The sequence below is a fragment of the Polyodon spathula genome, chromosome 2 (genome assembly GCF_017654505.1).
Source record: "Polyodon spathula isolate WHYD16114869_AA chromosome 2, ASM1765450v1, whole genome shotgun sequence".
NCBI lineage: Eukaryota > Metazoa > Chordata > Actinopteri > Acipenseriformes > Polyodontidae > Polyodon > Polyodon spathula.
Window position 1 is genome coordinate 56,324,572 of NC_054535.1, and position 12,998 is coordinate 56,337,569.

Genomic DNA, 12,998 nt, shown 5'->3' on the forward strand with positions numbered 1-12,998 from the left:
ACAATATATTACCCATAACTTGTCAAGAGTAGTCACCTACAGAATTCTTCAGCAAATACTTGTAAATCTTACTGAGACCTACTATTTCCTAAATAAACCAAGGTTTATAAAAAGTTGAGTGTAACAGTAGGGATATGTGTATGTGTCAGAAATAAACACATTTTCTACTGTAACAAGTTAAAGCTAGAGCTCCCTGGAGAATAACAGGGAGAGAACACTTGCTTGTGAAGTTTCAGGACCACTCACTGGACTTTTAAGTGGAACAATGCTCAAATGTAAGGCACAGTGGCCTGTCATAGACTGCCTCCTAGCTGAAAGGAGAGACTACACGTTGTTATAATGATCAGCTACGCTCTATGAAAGCAGTAGGGTGTAAGTTTGAATGCTGATAGAGGGACACTTTTCAAGCAAACATTGAAAATATTCGAAATCAATGTTTCTCTCTCACTACATGTTTTTTTTTTTTTTAACTATTTGCATTTATGGGGACCCCTTTGACTTTATAAAATCTAGCCTGACTCCATCTAGCCTGACTGAAATGGTTGCTAAAATGAAATGTATAACTTGCTCCTTGGACCCTGTTCCTACTTCTTTTATTAATTTAAGTCTTCCAATACTAGATCCTGTGGTAACCAAAATTATTAATGAGTCCTTGAGCTCAGCAACAGTACCTTCAGCCTTTAAATGTGCTGTGGTCACACCATTGCTAAAAAAAAAAAAAAATCACATCTACATACTGATATTATCTGCAATTACAGGCCTATTTCTAACCTGCAATTTTTGTCAAATGTTGGAGCGTGTTATGGTTCATGAATTGCAAACTCATTTATTAAAATGTGAACTTTATGAACTTTTTCAGTGAGGCTTTAGTCCATTACCTAGCACAGAAACAGCCCTTGTTAAAATTGTCAATGATCTGTTTATGGCTGCTGATTCTGGCTTTTTAAGGTTGGCTCATACTTCAGACTCCAACATAATTTCTAGTCAGTCGAGGGTCTCCGACCTTATACGACAGGTCGGAATTATGTCATCCACACTCTTACGATGTGCATCTTTTTTGAAAATTCCTACAGCTTTTTCTCATGCACCTGCAACCTGAAATCGCATGGAGTCAGATAACGTCGAAAAATGTCAACATTTTCAGCATGGTCGGAGTGAATCTGCACAGCTTTCGTAGCTGTCTGCACCTGACGTATTGCATTTATCTGCGGCAGAAGTATGAACCAGCATTCTGGTTCTCTTGGATCTTAGTGTTGCATTTGATACTGCTGATCATGTCATTCTAGTTGTCTGGGAACCTACGTGGGGATTACAGGCACTGATCTTTGCTGGTTCAGATATTACCTGTCTGATAGAAAGCAATCTGTTTCAGTGGGTGGTTATTCTTCTGCCTCTAGTCTCATATCCACAGGTGATCCACAGGGTTCTATACTGGGGCCTCTCTTATTCATCATCTATATGCTGCCACTCGGCTGGATAATCCGTCATCAGCCCCCTGCACCACAGAGATAACACGGACACAAACAAAGGAGATAGCTGCTTCCTCATCTAGCGCTCAAAGAATATCACAGTCATTTTCAGAGCTTTTTGAGATGCTATAGTAATAAAATAATGACTTTGATTGCATTATTGAGGAGTTTGGTGATAAAATGAGTGATCTGGAGAGGATTTATCAGTATGCACATCTATAAAGAGGTATGTGAAAAATACATCAAAAAAGGGGTGGGGCTTGGCTGGAGATGCAGTACTGATGTTCCTTTGCCATGCAGGGCCTTTTAAACCAGTTTAAACCTGTGAAAATAAATTAGACCTGACGTGCCTGACAAGTGCTGCAAAAATGTAACGCAAAGGGTTAACATGGTTATTGATGGGATTGAAATTAGGTCTAGCTCTGAAATGAGAAATATTGTTTAACCTTTGAGTCTCACATGCGGAATGTTACAAAGGTATCATTTTTTCATCGCTGCGACCTATTCTCTACCTGATGTGGAGAAGCTAGTATATGCCTTTGTCTCTTTTTGACTTGATTACTGTCTTGCTTGCGGGTTCATCAAAAAATACTCTCAGTAGGCTACACTATGTACAGAATTCTGTAGCTAGGGCTTTGGCTACATGGGATGGGTTTTCCAGAGGAGAAAAGAAACAGGTAAGAACAGATACTAAAAGTAAACAATTGCTACTCGTGCTGGCTTTAAATCCACAGAATACCATTGTTAGTTTGTTTGGTTTGGCCCTTGTGCCTTTTGCTTTATAACAGTCTTGTTTTGTTTAAACCTTTTATTTGTTTAATAAATGCGTGTGACAGGGTCTTTCTCGTGTCACGCCTGTGGGTAACCACTGTTCAAGCACACAGAGAGACAGACGTGGTGTTGATGTTGAAAACGCCGGCACAGACGTGCAGGTTTTATTCACAAACAAAAGGAAAACAAAAGTAAAATAAAGGTGGTCATGTGACATTACCAGCGATGGTAACACACAGAGGACTAGTACATCAAGTTGTACAAAAAGTGCAAAATAAAACCCACAGTATAACAAATTATAAATCAAAGGTGCCGTAAAAACGGCAGGCCTTGCAGCAGTCCCGATCACAGCGATTTCCATGCTTTTATACCGACGCTCCGCTGAGACACACCCACCCGTCTGCTGGAACAGCTGATTGCTTTCAGCTGCTGCTCCACACAGACGGGTAATCGTCCCCAGCAGAGCGCCATAGCAGCTAAATAATTAATTAAATCAATATTAACAATTAACACAAAAACATACAATAAACTACATATTTCCCCATGTGCAAGGCTTACGCTTTGCCGCAATGCGCCACAGCGCTTTTCATACCCCAATCGGCTGTTGTGTTGTGAATTCATTTCCTTGTCTGACATCACCACCAGCCATCCTATTTACAGTGCTAGATAACATAAAGATTGTTATTATCATAATTACATAGGAAGCTTGCTGCTTGACACTCTGTAACTGCACATGTAATACAGTAACACAAACTAGCTGGTAGAACCTCTGCATGAAACGGATGGAAAAAGTCCAGAGATAGGACTGCCTTGTCACACAGAGGTTTGGGGCAAGTTTTTGAGAATATTATTTATTAACTGTATTTTCTCAGTCCATCAACATGAAAGAATGAAAATAGAAAACATTTAAATGTTATTACATTTAAAGTTTGGGTATTGATCACAAAATGTAGTCACGATGGTAGTTTAGGCTTTGAACATGAACAACGGTGTTTCACAATATCAAACATCTTGACAGTGGTTGATAGCCAGTTTTTTATTATTATTATTATACAATTTATCACACACAAGGACACTTACTCAACATGCAGTGAACCCAAAGACGAAATTAATACAGAACGATACCCTTGGCAGGACTCCCCCCAGTTAATTGAAAATAATCGAAAGCTGCAAACCTTTGCTGGAAAGGTGAGCCCAGTCTGAGCACATCCTATTGATTTGCTGTATCATAGAAATTTCACGTACTGTAGGCCAACTCATGTTGGGCCCTGCTACTGGAACAGTGAATTTAATCCACTGGAAATGTTCAGTTGTCCAGAAGCATATAGTTTATCTTATGGTGTATGTCTAATTCACCTTGAATTACATGACAATGACAAATGGATCTCACATACAGAATTACCCTCAGCTGGAAGGTTAACCTGTCATCTTCCTTGTGTATACTGTGTCCTACCAAGGTGGCTATAATAACTGTAATATATCAGCTGGTAAAGTGCAGTAGGTGAAAAGAGGTGACTCTGTCTCAGGGCAAGGGATATTAATTATATATGTTTTCTTCCAAAAGCATTTTTCTAATAGAAAATTAGACCATGATATCCAAGCCTATGTTTATAAATAAAGCTTTTAATAAAGGATACCTGAGAAAGATGATTATTGTGTACCAATAAAATATGTCCAGTTGTAATAAATTGCTTTTAGACAGAGTATATTTTTGGGGGTTAACAAAACTCTTTTCTCTTTTACAACTCGTACAAAAGTACAGAAAATAACCCAAAGCTCACTTCACTGTGGTATTAATAAGATGTAAAGTGCAGTTCTCGAGATTTACTTAAACACGTAAGTGTGAAATCTGAATGCAGCATATTAGTGATATATTTTTTCTAAGTGACCTGTTCAAAGGGATAAAGAAACTGAAAAGCTGGCACTAAAATGTATTCTGCTGAAAATTCAGCACAATGACAATGCACTAAAGACTAAAGTTACTGCTATTAATGTCAAAGATGATGCAAATTGTATAACTACAATGAAAAAAAAAGTTACATTGAACAAAATGATTTCTGACTTTCTCTGTATGTAATCCTCATAAAAAAAAAAAAGTCCTGTTCTCTGTCCTGCCGAATTTTGGATTGTGCCCCCCAACAATTCCTGACAAAGAAATGTTTTTCTTTAAACTTCATGAACATCTTGGATTCCTTGTTGTCAAGCTGTACCAACTAAAGCTTCTTGATATTACTGATCTGGAATTATTGGCTGAATCAGTGTATGTGTGGAGAATGTCTACCATGAAAGGCTAGCTTCCACTTATGTCTAACTATAATGCACTGGTTAACTACACCGGGAAAAAAATAAACAAGAAAAGTAAAAGATGGCAATAAAGATAACTGTGAAGCAAAAACATGAAAAGCTCTATCAAGAAGGAAACTGAAACATTTCCAAGCCTGCCCAGCATATTCAGAAGACACCTCTTCAATGCATAGCTTCTTGTATTACTATAAAGAGAGAAAAAACGGTAGTAAAATTAAAGTAATGAATTATTTATCCTATAAAGTAACACTGCACACTGCAGTTCTATACCTGTGCTATGTCCAGATAAGGTAAATAAAAGTAAACTGGTGGAATCCTGTGCACAGCCACGAAAGATGCAGCTCACAATATGCATTCATTTATCCTATTCCTTTTCCAAAACACCCAGCATTCTCCATGCCTAGGCATTCTAAGGTGTAAATGCTAACACATTATGGATATCAGCAACATTATACAAAGGTCTGATGTTGCTCACTTCTATTATCTATTATGTCAAGAGAAATATATACATCAGGTTTGGGGTCTGGGAGTAATTTACCCTCTAATTTTAACACAGAGAGTAGCATTTATTTTCAGGGGTTAAAATGCAATATTAGTTATCATTAGTAATCTCGATAAATACTGTAGAAATGTAATGGTAATGGGGTAGGGATTAAAAAAAGAGCCTTCCATTTTAACTGCAATGTTAGTTTGAACTACTGCACGTGTGTTCAAGGTTCTTTATTGGCTCAGCACATTTTTTTTCGAGGTATCACACTGACTCTGGAAAAGTTAATTACATTACTTATATATTAACATTAATTGTTAAACTCAGTGAACATGATAAAACTTCAATTTAAAGCCATACTTATAAATACAGTTAGAAAATGCAATAAAAAGTTAGAAAACAGTTATTTTAATATTATAAGCACCTTTTTTTAGCTTTTGCCCCTGACGATGGTTCCAGTTGGATTTGTAGCTGGACTGGAGTGTTTGACGCTTCAACCTGAGTAGCTGCGAATTTTTCTTATTCTTGCTGTGATTGGCTGCAAAGACAACAGAGCTAGTCAGAGATTGGTTGATGTTTGTTGGTTTGTTTTTTTCTTGTGTACTTTCCTAGTAACTGAAGTACTATGGGAGATGTAGTTATTAGTGGAATTTTCAGGGGAGGCAGACAAGCTGTGCAGCAAATTTAAAAATGGCAGGTACATAGCTTATCTGGACCACTGCATACAGTACTTATGGTTAGCTATGTTGTGCCTCCTTTTTAAAACAATGTGTTTTGTCTGATTCCAAAATACATGCCCCTGTTTTGTAATGTAAAGGATACCCTTTAAGTGCAAAAATACATTTTGCCAGAGACTGGACTTGTTTCTAGCAACTTTTAAAATATGAATCAGGGGCCTCTTTCACAAAGCACTTAGAAGCATTTAGTAGGCTTCTAACTAGTTAATATCCTTCTAACTATTTCACATAATTCTAGGTATCAGTAAATTTAGAAAGACCAGCTAAATATTTAGAATGATGCTAATAAATACCTAATGATTTTCCAGAGAGTTTTACAAAGCACTGTTGAATGTTCTGCTACTGTTAATTACATTCTGAACCTAGATGCCCATCAGGCATTTTCTAGTGGCCGCCTTTACCTCAAATGGGAGAGTCGACGAATCTGAATATATACCATATTACACTGATCAGTGACAGCAAACCTTTAATCATTGCTTGTGACAGGGTGCCAACCCCTTTCAGGTATTGATATTATTCTCATTTGTATTATCATTATTGTTACAGTTATTATATTATGTTTATAAGCGGGTGAACGAAAACCATTCGTCGTTATTATTTATTATTTGAGACGAATGAAAAATCTGGTCTAATAGTGTTTAATTGGCGTGGGTGGGGATAAAACCCCATCCCTACAAACCTTGTGGCTGGAGCCTTAATAAGGTAATTGTTTGATTAATAGGTAATTAAGGCTCCAGCCACAGAATATAAAAGACCCCACTCGGGCTTATAAAGGAAAAGAGTGAAGGAGAACGATAGTAGACTGAGAGCGAGAGTGAATGTTAACACAATTGTGAGATTCAAAGGTAACCTAGAGTTAATGTTTGTGTTTGTTTTGGCCAATGTGCCCTTTTCATTTGTGCTTTGTCAAAGCATTTTATTTAAAGATTTAATAAATATACTGCTGCGGCAGTTTCAGCCCCATACCTCAGTTTGTCTGTGTACTGCTTCCTAGACTCTGAAACTTATTTTCACGCTTTTGTATTAATTTTTAACCAATAAAATGATCAGAAAATGTTACAGCCCCCACCCCATGGTTCATTTGTTGCAGGAAAGGGTCCTAATCTTGGCAAGGTTTTTTAAATGGTGAAAATTGTGTGTCAGGTACATCCTAAGGGCACTGAAGTGGTTAACTTCTAAGTGCATCTAGCAGGATTAATGAATGATTTTAAAGAATACCAACAAAATCTAGCGAGAGACCTGCAATATTGCCTATTTTAATGAAGGTAACATTTCTTTAGTAATATTACCCTTAATTCCCATAAATAAAACATTGATTTATGCAATGGATAGCATGTTATTTTGAAAACAAAAAAATACAGTAATTACACAAGCTATAAAATAAAACAGTAAAAAATAAATCAAATTAGTAAAAACAACAATAAAAATATGTATAATTTGTCTTCATACATTTCTCAGCTTTCGTTTCCTTAATTTGTCTTCATTGTTAAGTTTTTCATGGATTGCTGCCCTGGTCATTGTTGGGATGATTATTGCAAACCTTTTTATTACTGCATCTGGAAAATAAACAACACTATATATATATATATATTATATCTAGATGTCACAGTACGGGTAAGATTCCCTATCTACCAAACATAATATATATTTATTTCGAACAACATCAGGGATAAAGCTAATATAATGTATGTGACATGATGCACGGTAATCAATAACAATAATTTTCCCCCCTTTCGATTAATTATTAGCAATAATAAATACCCTTCGAACAAACTACAGGTACTTTTTTCATACAAACATATTATTACTTTAACTTTGCTTTGACATAAAAAGCAGGTTTTGATGCAATTTCTTTGCTTGCATTACATAAGTGTCCTGACAGACCATGGTTGCCAGAACAGCCCTTCCGAAGACCACGACTACCAGGTCTTTTGCCATGGGGGTGTATGATGTACCTGCACACCCACATGCCTGCAGTGCATGCTCTGCAATTCCAAGATTTTGAACACTATGTAATTTTTACCACTCATATAGATGCCATCATTTATGATTGGAAAACTGAATTTAGCTTAAGGTAAAGGTGTATATAGAAATTGCTTACATTTAGAGAAGTAATTTAAATGGTAAAAAGTGTATCAAATATACTATAATTAACATGAGATGAATTATTAGCGAGGCAAAAACCTTCATATTTACTGAACTCAAGTTGAATATATTTTGATAGACTCTTCAAATTCACTAAGGCATTTATATTAATTGTAAACTTGGGTGTCATTCAGGGGTCATGAGCAAGGGCACCTCCCCCTACTCCCTTCCTTCCAGTAGCATCTGCTAATCCCCAATTTAAACCCTATGCCTTGAGTTTGCTCTCTGTCTTGAGTTTTTTGTTTTGCCTCGCTATGCAGCGCAGACTCAAGACTACAGAAGTAATTTTCAAAAAATGACTACTCACCAGCAGCATCTATCTTCCCCATCGGAAACAGAATTTTAGGATCGTCAGCAATACTTAGCTTCCTCCCACCATTAATACAATGAGAAAATGCCTAAAGAAATCCAACCATCCTACTGCTCCACCTTTACCCGACAGCATCACTGACCCATTCACCTCGGCCTCTGTTGAACCCCCCTGCTTCAACCTTCACTGATCTCGCCATGCCTGTTCCTGCTGCCACAATTATCCAGGTCTCCAAAACAACACACCTCCACGCTGCTTTAATCGTCTTCATTCCAGGGATACTTCTCCAGTTTGTCTCTTTCTAAAAGATTGTCCCACCGATAAGCTCCTAAAAAAAAAAGGAATCCCAATTACAACAGGAGCAATCTAAAGTTTATAACTAAAGTTCGGGGGGAGTGTCAGACACCAATCTCAGCGTCACCAAATTGAATCATTCAATTTACACATTAGCTAATTAAGATTGTTAGCACTATAAAAATACTCTCTTCACTTATCTTTCATTTGTGTTTTTTGATTTCATAGTACATTCATGCATAATGGACAACATTCTTGACTAGTCAGTTTCATCGGATGATGATTCTGTTTGCCATTTCCCCGGAGACAAGATCTACTCAAACAGTTCAACCAGCTCCTCCCAGGTCAACTACACGACAACTTAGATTGGCGGTATTTACCACTCCAACCTTCTCTACTCAGATGTCTGCTTCTCCAGAGCCATCACTGGATCCCTTGTCTTTTCCCTATCGCCCAACACAACAACTGGCTTGCTCTCTTGCCCGCCGCAGCCCCCGCTTGGCAACTCATTCCTCCGGAACTCCTGACATCAGAGAATGGATGTTCCCCAGGCTCCAGCATTATCTCCATAGCAACAACATCCCCTTCAGATCTACAGCACGTCTGAGTTTGTTTAATATTTTTTCTCTCACTCTGCAACATTCTTCCTGCCGCAGGTGCTATGACGTCGCTTTCCAGCTTCCCCAGCACCCACTGCCCCAACTCCACAAAGAGTCTACATCTGGAAGACACCGATGGCGGGACCTTCGAAAAACCTGTCAATCTAAGGCACATTCAGCGGATTCTGAGCATTTGGATCCAGAGACTGTTTCACAGTCAGCTCACTCCTGCCACGATTCATCCCAGAGTTCCAGCAGCCACCACTGTTATCCAACAAGCCCCCCCATGTACCTCCAGTTTTCAGACAACCACCCTTTACTTTCTCCCTCCAGTGTCCAGTTTTTTCTTAGAAAATGCTGTGGCCCTGCCTCCTCCTGGAAATGCCCTCATTTACATCCCCAATAGAACCAGAGGATCTACTGGGGCGTCCAGGACCAAGACATATCGTCCCCTTTTTTTTTTTTTTTTTTTTTTTTTTTTTTACAGGTCTCCGGCTCCATGCATGTTCTGTATGCGGTTCCACCACTCACTCCACGATTTCATGCTCCCTTACCAACCCTCCACCCTGTCCCCTCATGTTCCTCCCTCAATTCTACTCATTCTTTCATTCCCTCAAGATCAAAAGACAACGAGGGCTGCAATATTACATTCGAGAGGACACCAGATTTGTAACAATTTCAATAAAGGAATCTGCTCCTACTCTGCCTGTAACTTCCTTCACATATGCAGTCATTGTGGAGAAGCCCATTTCCAAATAGTTTGTTCCCTCCAACTGTAACCTTTCAAGTTTTCCTCTCCTGCGTGCTGACAATCCTTGGCTTTGTGTGATGTGTGGGTGGTGATGTCAGGTTCAGGAAGCAAGTCAAAACAAAGTATGGTGGGGCAAAAACTGAACCGCAAGAGCGCTCATTTATTAAATAAGTAAAACATTTAAACAAAAACACTGAACAAAAAGGGCACAAGGGCCAAACAAACACTAAACAAGTAGAATGCTGGTTGCGAAACTAGCATGCACAGCAGTTGTTTAGTTCCTTTTTCCTCACAGACTTACGTCTCTCCTCTGAATCAGTTGTTTTAACATGCAACATGACATCCTTGAAGAGCACACGGCCTTAGGCCACTGCGCTGTGGTTGAAATGCATTAATTTTTTTAAGCTTACATCCATGTCTGACCAGCTTTCGCTGAAAACCTGAAGGTTGCTGCTTTATTCTAGAAATACTCTATTTCCTGTTTGAAAATATCTAGTTTCCTGTTTGATAGATACCACAGAATGGAACTGTACACAAAAGTAGCATGTTGCTTCCTTGTCCAAATCTCTGATCTCTGATAAATTGTAGTTCCTTGTTTAATTCATAATAAAGGAATAATTAATTAGGTAAAAATAAATATTTTTTAAAAAGGCAGAGGAATAAATATATTTTGAAATCAATATTTTTTAAATTAATGTAGACATTAATGTTTATATTAGAAATGTATAAATAAATTATAATAATAAATAACAAGCAGGAAAAACATATCATTAATTGATTTGGCTGATGCTTTTATCCAGAACAATTGACATTTGTATACCTATATAAAACTTACATTTCAGATATGTATATATAAAAAGCATATGTAAAATAGTGGTTAGAGCACTGTGCTCTTAACACTGCTGCTTTGCCTAGATTGGTCCGGTAAAAAACCCCATTGTATAAAATGAATAATTGTACATAAAAAAAAAAAAACAACATCACAATTGTAAGTTGGCCTGGGTAAGGGTGTCTAAGATAAAAAAATAATAATTTTCAGGCCTGGTTGGTACTTGGATGGGCTAAGTTGTGTAGTTGAGGGTATCTGCAGGTAAATGGTGTTTACCCACGTTGAACTTGGGTAATGTGTCATTTACCCACTTCTCATAAGGGATACAGAGTTTACTCTCCTGTGATGTGCAACTCCGGGTTAAAGACAATGTATTTTAACAGCGAGCATGTGTGTAGTGTTCAGAGAATCTGTGCGGAGCGAAGTGGTGACAATTCCGCTCACCGCTCATAATATCCTCCGTTCTTTTTTGCTCCGCTTGGCTCGCTCTTTTATTTCGCTCCATTCTTTGTGATTCCCGTTCCGCTCCCCCACTCCAGACAAAACAGGCACGCTATTAAAAAAGATATATAATAATAAGTAAATAAACTAGCTGTTTTCCCTCATCATGTTGCCAATTGCGGGTGAAAAGATGTAATGTACATTCAGAAAGGAATACCATTTAATTATCTTTATTGCAATCACCTACCTTGACCCAATTAAAATAAATAAATAAATACAATCCCTGACAAAGTGCTCAGAGAAGTTATCTAATTGAACTTGATGACGCTTTCTCATTGTTATTGTTTGGTACTGAAAAAATGAGTACACCTCAAATTTTTCATATCAAATTAGCTTTATATAGGAGCTTATTTGTATCCAAATGATCTCATAAGTAGCTTAAAGCAACCCACAAACACATATGAGTGAGTCGACGAGGCTGACAGACTACCGTGTACTAGTCTATGAACTATCCTTAAGAGTGCACAAAACATAAACCATGTTCACAGCGCTGTATGTTGCATAACTATAGAACTGTAGCACTATAACCGCAGGCAGATGGACACACGCACACGGGTGACGTTTCTTACATTTCTATATGGCACAAATGCAGCTCCGCAATCGGGAATGTGTGTGTGTGTGTGTGTGTGTGTGTGTGTGTGTGTGTGTGTGTAGAGTTTAGATGCAAAACGCGATTTAAGCCATTCACACCAAAACTGTGTGCGAGTGAGGTTTTAGTTGAAATATAAATATATATAAAAAAAAGTTATGCCGAGTTTAAAACATGATAGCTATTTTAGGTAATGCAAGTGATAGATGCATATATTGTTTGCAATGATATAGAATTGGTAACAGTTAATTGTTTTTAACTGTTTTGTCCGTATTAAAATAACTAAATATAAAGTATTTCCTTACCTGATTTAGTGGGTACAGCTGGTCTTTGGGTCGAGTTGTTCCAGTGTGTGGCCATGTTTAGGGGTATGCGCACGCGCAGCTGGATCTTGCTATATAGCAAGGGAGCGCTCATTGTAAGCAATGGGGGACGTCAGTTTGCATGTAAATGTTGTATACTGTGTGAAAGGGCTTTAATTGATATTATGAATTTTAATAATGGTTAAAAGAAATGTAGATTGTGCATTTGTTTCAGGTTAAGGTCAATAGGGGTCCTGTAAAGAAATGTATGTATTTATTTAATGTCTGTAGCTTTGGTTTAGTCCTGGGGATGGGCTAGTGAGGAACAAAGGTGTGTGTGTGTATATATAATATATATATATATATATATATATATATATATATATATATATATATATATATATATATGTGGACACAAGGAGTCCAGTACTCTCTCTGACATCCCTATTCTCGGTATATCCATAAAGGTCATGAACCACACTCAGACAGTTTCGTTAAAGCAAATCAATTACTACATTTTGTATAAATGTTTTTTTTTTTTTTTTTTTTGTAGATGTTCTTTTTTTGTTGAATTTATATTGTTTGTTGCAAATAGTTTTCTTTTGTTTTTGGAATTATGTTATGCTTATTTATTATTATTATATATTATTATTATTATTATTATTATTATTATTTTATCAAAATACTCGAGGCCTCAATAAATGTTCACTTTTTGTTTGGGCAACCAGAAAAGTGTCAACTTACTTGTTTATGTGCTGCACCCTACATTAACCTCTCGACCTGATACATTACAGTGGCAAAAGGTGTTGTGGTCAGAAAAAACTAAATTGGAACTTTCTGGTCTAAATGCCAAGCGTTACGTTTGGCGCAGACCCTACACAGCACATCTCCCAGTCAACACCATCCCTAC

General features: G+C 37.4%; 1 long non-coding RNA gene across 3 annotated transcripts; it reads right to left on the reverse strand.

The window, feature by feature from the left end:
- Positions 1-2,778: 2,778 nt before the first annotated feature.
- On the reverse strand, positions 2,779-12,149 carry LOC121298547. 3 transcript variants are annotated; one of them, XR_005947298.1, is made up of 6 exons: positions 12,092-12,149; positions 11,141-11,249; positions 8,469-8,551; positions 7,218-7,324; positions 5,456-5,569; positions 2,779-4,729 (listed from the first exon to the last, which is right to left on the reverse strand). It is a non-coding gene; the product is annotated as an uncharacterized LOC121298547 (long non-coding RNA). The 3 variants fall into 3 exon arrangements; XR_005947297.1 differs by having other exon boundaries at positions 8,374-8,551; XR_005947296.1 differs by having other exon boundaries at positions 8,221-8,551.
- Positions 12,150-12,998: the final 849 nt, after the last annotated feature.